Source organism: Zingiber officinale, chromosome 1B (assembly GCF_018446385.1).
Source record: "Zingiber officinale cultivar Zhangliang chromosome 1B, Zo_v1.1, whole genome shotgun sequence".
Classification (NCBI taxonomy): domain Eukaryota; kingdom Viridiplantae; phylum Streptophyta; class Magnoliopsida; order Zingiberales; family Zingiberaceae; genus Zingiber; species Zingiber officinale.
Genome location: NC_055986.1, coordinates 151,035,938 through 151,044,051, shown reverse-complemented (window position 1 = coordinate 151,044,051; position 8,114 = coordinate 151,035,938).

Genomic DNA, 8,114 nt, shown 5'->3' with positions numbered 1-8,114 from the left:
TCCCGTGTTCGCCCCGAACACACAACTTAATTTTATCAATAATAATTCATTCCACTAAAGAACTATTATTGAACTACCGCACCAATCCCAAATTACATTTTGGACTCCTTCTTATTATGAGTGTGTTAGTCTCCCTGTGTTTAAGATAACAAATGTCCACTAATTTAGTAAGTTACTGACAACTCACTTAATTAATATCTAGCTCCAAGAGTAGTACCACTCAACTTCATCGTCATGTCGGACTAAGTCCACCTGCAGGGTTTAACATGACAATCCTTATGAGCTCCTCTTGGGGACATTCTCAACCTAGATTACTAGGACACAGTTTCATTCTATAATCAACAACACACACTATAAGTGATATCATTTCCCAACTTATCGGGCTTATTGATTCATCGAACTAAATCTCACCCATTGATAAATTAAGGAAATAAATATCAAATATATGTGCTTGTTATTATATTAGGATTAAGAGCACACGCTTCCATAATAACTGAGGTCTTTGTTCCTTTATAAAGTCAGTATAAAAGAAACACCTCTAATGGTCCTACTCAATACACTCTTAGTGTACTAGTGTAATTATATAGTTAAGATAAACTAACACCTAATTACACTATGACCTTCCAATGGTTTGTTCCTTTCCATCATGGTCGTGAGCTACTGTTTATAATTTATAAGGTACTGATAACATGATCCTCTGTGTGTGACACCACACACCATATTATCTACAATATAAATTAATTGAACAACTACATTTATCATAAATGTAGTCATTTGACCAATGTGATTCTTATTTCTAGATAAATGTTTATACCAAAAGCTAGGCTTTTAGTATACATCCTAACACTTTTGGCTCCTTTTCATCTTCCGAAGCTCCGATTGATTGGGTGATTGCGGTCAACCGGAATATGTCTCACCCGAACCCAATTCCCAGCCTTTTCCTCGAGCAGTCTTTCGTCCCGGTTTCTCATCCCTCGAACGTCACTTACGTTCTTCTCGTCCACCGGAGTACTCTTCCGCAGCTCTCTTGTCCTTCGGACACACCGAGCCCGTCGGCTCCCTTCCCGTGCTGTCTTTCTCACTAGTTACGTTTTTTGCTCGACTTCCTGTGCTCCTAAGTTCTTGCACACTTAGACACAGGGATGAGATAACTAGTAGGACCTAACCTAACTTAGTTGATCACATCAAAACACCCGCGGGGTCTAACAGATACAACATGGTCCAAACACCCTTGTTTTCTAGAGATGATTTCGGCTATTGGAAGGGTCGAATGAAGTTATATATGAAGACTCATGTGGAGATGTAGATCGTAATCCAAATCAAATTCATGCTCCTCACCAACGAAGGAGTATCACTCGGATTTGAAAACTAGGACACTTCCACCAAGAAGAAAATTGAAGACAACATAAAAGAAACTCAGATCCTTCAGTGCAGTTTTACCAAGAAAGAAACTCAACCAAGTCGGATCCTTCATCAGCGCAAAGGAGTCATGGGGCAATCTAGTCGAACTATATGAACGAATCTCTGAGACCAAATTTTGCAAGCATAATTTATACCTTAATAAATTGATAATATAAAAACACAGGAAGGAGAATTGGCGAGTTAACTACACATCCGAATCCATGACCTTCTCAACGGACTACACTCAATCAGACAACAAGTCGAGAACCAAGATGTGATCAGGTATTCATTGAAAGTATTTTCGAGAAACACATTGTGGGCATATTTGGTAGATGCTTACAAAGTTTCTCGGAATCTTTAAAAGTTAAGTTAGACAAACTGTTTTCAGAATTTGAATTACACAAATAGTCTAATAGAAATCTGACCAAGAAAGGTTTGTATTTTCTTGGTTTGTATTTTCTTGGTTTGTGTTAATTGTAGGAAAATTCAAGAACAAGGAGTAGAAGCCCAAGTCTCGAACCAAACCTAAATCCAAAGATGAATTAGATTCAGAAGTCAATGAGGAGATCACCTCTAAACTAGTCAACCTAGTTCAAAAAATGTTCAAAAAGAAGAAAGGGTGCACCAAGTGTGAGATCAAGAAGGTGATCCAATTAAAGGCCAAGCAGCCAGGTCCGAACCATGAATGCCAAGTTAGAGAAGAGATGATCTGCTACGGGTGAAATCAAAAAGGACATTTCAAGGTTGAATGTCCAAACGTGAAGGAGACCAAAAATCAATGAAGTAAGAAGGCCTGAATGCAACTTGGGATGAGACGAAGAAGAACAAGCTCAAGCGAGCTTCCTGGCGCTAATGGCAAGAGAACAAGCGACTGAGTTTGAATTTGAGCCCGAGTTCGAGTTTGAGTCCGAACCCGAGTTGAGTTAAGCCACGAATCCATATCCATTCCAGATGAACCAAACATTGAGGTAAATTCTTCATTAATAAAAAAATGTATATGATATGATTGCTTACTTGACTCAAATTAGCTGAGTCTAATGTCTAGTTCAAGTTACTTCAAAATAAGGTAAAAGACCTTGAGGAGATCACTAACCCAAGTTCTTCAACTGAACAAGTTCAAAATGAAACCTCAACTCAAGTCTAAAATTTTGAGGAAGAGAATTCCACTTTAAATGCTCAAGTTGAAGAACTTAAGGGATTGTTGGAATAATTCACTTTGGGCTCCAAGTACCTTAACATACTTGAAACTTAAAAATCCGTATATAACAGATTCAGACTTAGATATAAATCTAAGACTCGATTCAAATCATATTTATCTTTAGTTAATTAAACTGATAGGAAACAAGTCTAAGCATGGGTCCCTGAAGCAAGCTTGATTAATCACGTTAGACCAAACCAATATTAGATCCCTAAGAATCAAATTCATTACTTAATAGACCTTATCAAATTTATGATTCAGGGGAGCCAATAGAAAGACTATTTATCTTGTTAAATGAAATTACATGATTGTTTGATTTACTACTTTCACTATGCATGTTTAGTTTAATATATGCTTAACTTAGATTGGTTAGATAGGAAAAAGATTTGACTAACCATGACAACATAACATCAGAAAGGGTTGGGATGATAGTAGCTAAGGAAGCTAGGTCAAAGCATGTCTAGGTTGAATCTCAAGCATTCTACCTGACGCAATCAGCTTAGTGGATCTAGCTGTAGCTATCCCGGTCTAATATGAGCTAGTTAGACTAAAACTTAGTATTAAGTTTCTTGGATTGATTGTTTTGGTGAAGCTTTGCCTTAGACACATGATTACTTTAATGATGTTCATTATGACTCACCATGTCCTGGAAGTTTACTCTAAAAACTTCAATTTGGTCAACCTAAATTTAAGTTGGAATCAAACACAAGGTTAACATTCTTCAAAATTCAAATTAATTTTAATTATAAGAAAAATTGAAAACATCTCACACAACCTATAGGACCAATATGCTTAATAATATAGAATTGGTGAACTTTTAAACTAAAAATATTAACTATATTTTAAACTTGCATGTGACCCTCTCAATACATAGGAATTAGGATTTGGCTAGATAGTTAGAATAGGAATATCTAATAATATTATTTTTAAATTTTCTTTTGGAACTAGCCTAGGTCTTACCTTAGAAAGCTTGAAGTTAAAGATGTAGGTAGCCAACATCTCACAAATACATTAGAGTTATCTTGTTTGTATACTAAGGCACTTAGATTCATGTGACGTGATTAGGTACAAGCTTAGATTTCATATGCTTATATCAATAAATCAATATAAATTAGGGCTAAGTTAAGTAATCCTTCATAGTAATTGACTAGTTGGAAACTTTTACTTAACTTGACTAACCTAATTGAAGGTTTCTATCTTATGATAGTTAAGTTGAATTAAACAAATTCTAAATTAGGACAAAACTTGCAAAATTAGATTGTCTGCCCACTGAAAGCCCTAATCAGTAGACCGAATTTGTTTTAACAATCAAGACTAACCTGGATCGATAGACCGATCCCTATCAGAAAGATGCCAGTCAAACCTGATCATCAGTTTGATCATCAGTTGACGTTGACCACTTATCAATAGATCGATCCGTATGGATTGGTAAATTGAACATCCTCGAGAAACCAAAAAACGACGTTGGAAATCAAATAGTCGATCAAACTTAAATAGATCGGTAGACCAATCTCATCTTATAAAAAAGGGCACCGCAAGATAGATAGACCTCACCTCAGAAACATCTTCTTCCTCCCTATTCTGTCAACCAAATCTGAAATCCCCAAATCCTCCAATCTAAAGCTTCTGACCCCTTCGACATGCCTCAGTAACAAACCCTAAAATCTCTTTTTTTTCTATTCTGTAGAAGTAATATTTATCTTTGTTAAATTACTTTATTTTAGACAAAAATGTCGTGCTAAACAAGGTTCCTCTCATCCTATCCATGTCCCTAGGTTTTCGTCCAAAAAACTTACGTTGTCTTTTGAAACCAAAACCCACGAAGTTATAGGAACCCGAAACTTAGATAGAAATTTTTTTCCACACCTATTGCCCAGACATAGTTAAAATAATCAACTATTATGTCCTAGAGAACTTAGTCTACTGTAACCATCATGTCAACATTGACTTTTGTGCTGAGTTCTACCACAACCTCACTCTTATAGATGACCTGAATTATAGGACTAGGCTTGCAATACCATGGACATGTTTTTTAAAAATGATACCATTATGAACATTTTAAAGCTTAGAGCATCCAATAAAACGTTTCACTGCTTTCCTAAATATCCTAAACATTTGCCGATCGTTTTGTAAATCTTACCCTAGATAACATGGGTCAAAATTCTTTCATACCCCTCACCAAAAAAAGGTTCATGCAGTCAACCTAAGTATTCAGCAGATGATGGATATACTGTGAGATTAGCAGTTTGGCTAACACCCCCTCCCACTTTTATTTAGAGTTAGCTTAGTTGACTAGGTTCATTTTGCTATTTTGACTTAGTCAAAGCTAAACTCATTTAGTAGGTCTATTTTGTTTCAGTTATTGATGTAGAACTCTTGTTTGAATTAGCAGTAGTTTGATGATCCTGCGTAGTATACTTGCTCAATTGCCTGTTATATATGCTTGGAATCTATGCTCTGTTTTTGCTTGCTTAATTAGGATTGCTTAAATTAAATTCATGCAAGCATTAACATTTTTAAGTCTTCTTTCTCTTAATGACACATGCTTAAATTAAATTGCTTATTTTCTGTTCAAATGCCCCGAAATTCTTTTCAAAATCTGTTCTTTAAATTTAATAAAAAGTTTTCAAAAATTCTCGTTTGATTTATTCTGCTCACTTAAAAATCCTTTGTCTTGAAAGTTCGAGCTGTGTTGGTTTAAAAACAAAAAAATATTTTGAGTATTTTAAAAAAATGATCTTTTGAGTTCAAAATATGTTTTAAAAAATTCTATTTTTACTAAAAAAACTTTCAAAAATTCTATTCTGACTTAAATTATTTTTTTTAAAATTCGTTTTTTGAAAATATATTTTCTACAACTCTTTTTAAAACTCTATTTTTGAAAAATATTTTTCAAAAAATATTTTATATTTAATTTTTTTTTTTGAAAATATATTTTAATACAATTTTTTTAAACCTTATTTTCAAAAAATCTTTATCAGAATATATTTTCTATCTTAGAAAAATTGTCAAATTTTTTTTCTAAAAATCTATTTTTTATGAAAATTTTTAGAAAATCTATTTTCAAAAAAAATATTGTTGAACATATTTTTTTCATCTATTTTTAGAAAAACTATTTTTTATCTTAAAAAGTTTTTCCCCATTTTGAAAACTAATTCTATATTTTTTGAAAAACTACTTTTCTATCTTAAAATCATTTTCAAAATAATCTATATTTTTTTTCTTTCTCTCTCTTTAAACTGTTTGAAACCTCAAATAATTAATTTTCGAAATTATGTATTTTCGAAAACTCTTTGTGTCGGATTTTGGGTCTCATGTTGATTTTTTTTATTTATTTTTTTTTTGAAAAAATTTAAATATTTTTAAAAATCATAAAAACATTAATTTTAGGAGGAGAGATTAATTTAAGGAGAAGCTTTTGAAAATAAAACTAGGTATTTCTTTAAATGTAGCCATAATAAAAAATGGGAAGGCGGTTGGTGTAAGGAGTATAGATAATCGAATCTATATTTTGAGGTTGACAAATTTCAAAGTTAAGTATGGTTTAACAGAATTACTCAAGTGTGCAAATAGCTCTACTTGGAAAGCCCTAGACTAGATATTAAGCAAGTTAAAGTCCAAGTAAATCAGTTAAATTGGATAGTAGACAAGGAAGTTTTAGTAGATCAATAACACCAAGCAGCTAAGTCTAGATGGTCAGTGGACTGAACAACTAGCAGGAGAGATTTGATGGGTCAGTGAGGATAGAGATCAAGTTAGAAAGTCCTGAGGCTAAAGTGATTAGATGCAAAGCAAAGGAAGCCCAAAAAGATCTGATGGACCAAGGATTCCAAGACAATTATATACCAACATGGATCCAATTCCCAAGGAGAGCAATTTATAGATTATGAGAATCGATAGATCGATCCGGGTCTATAAAAGAAGTCATCGAGCCAAGGCTTCTTCATTCTTTGCTCAAGTCCTCTCACTACACCTCACTTCCAAAACTGCAATACTACACTAAGACGTTGCTCTGACAACCGCTCTCTACTTTAGATCTTCTTTTTTTACCGATATATTTGTATTTCATTATTCGTCATTTGGTGTTTTAATCTTTAAAGAATGATAAATATATTGTTGTTCCTAATCTTTTGTGAAGATGAGTTTCTTTCTCTTTTGAGAAAAAGATAGTTAGTGGATTGTTTATTTAAAGTGATTAAAGATTACGGACCTTAGACTAATTGTCGTAGACTGTGAATCAAGTAAAAATAGAGATATCTTATGGTGTGTTTTGTTTTTAATCTTATTCCTTATTTTGAAAAGAGTTAAAAGAACTTTAATTGAAAATTAGCGACAGCACTTTATTCATCCTCTCTCCTTTTGTAATGCTTTCTATGATTCTATAATTGATATAAGAACTAGTCAATTCGATTAGACTAACCTTCTAGGGAGCAAGGAGGCCAAAGATTGAAAAAGAGAAATGGTATATGACTATCAAATCTATTTTTAAATTATATATTATATATGTAAGAAGTTAGGATACTATAAAAATAAATGTTTTACATGTAATTTAGACGACACAGACGGTAAAAGAGAAACCGACGTTAGAAGTCCTGAAGAACAAAAACTTACATCACGCACATGCTTTATGTGCAATCAAACCGGCCACTGCAAGAACTAGTGCGTGGAGAAAATACGAAAAAAAAGTCATCGGATTCCGATTAATAAATTTAATTTTTACGAAAATATACCGGTCAAAATGCATGATAATTTAGGTTTTTTAAATTATTACAATAAATTAGATAATTATTTGTATGATAAGCCAGTCGTGTATGCTATTGATTTGTTTTTTTCAAACCGTTGTTTTATCCACTGTTGATTTTCCTACCAATTTTTCTATCAATTTTTTTCGAGCCATTTTTTCTACTGTTTTTTTCTACCATTTTTTGTTGTCATTTTTTCTCAACTGTTTTTTTCCGACAGTTATATAAGTGTGACCTTTAATAAATAATTGATATTTTTAAATCAAAGTTTATTTCTAGTAGATAAAATATTTTTTAAATAAAATTTATAATCAAAGTTTATTTTGATGCAAAAAAATACTTTGTTATAGTGAGAAAATAAGAGGGACAGTGGGTTAAGAAAATTAGAGACAAGGGAATGAGCTGAGTAGGGATAATCAAATGATTCGTGAATTATTTGAAGTTTGATTCGGTAAAAAGTTCGTTCGAGTTCGTTCGTTTATCTTATCGAGTCGAGCTCGAATTCAATTTTGAGCTTGACAGTTTTATCGAGCCGAGCTCGAGCTTAAGGATATTTGACTCGTGAGCTCGCGAACATGTTCATTTATAGGCTCGCGAACCAAAAAAACGAGCCTTAAACGGAGCCAAAAAACGAGCAAAAAAACGAGCTCTAAAACGAGCCAAAAAAACGAATTCTAAAACGAGCCTTAAAATGAACTTTAAAATTAGTCAAAAAATAAGCTCTAAAACGAGCTTTAAACGAGCCCGAAAACGAGTCCGAATTCGCTTAACGA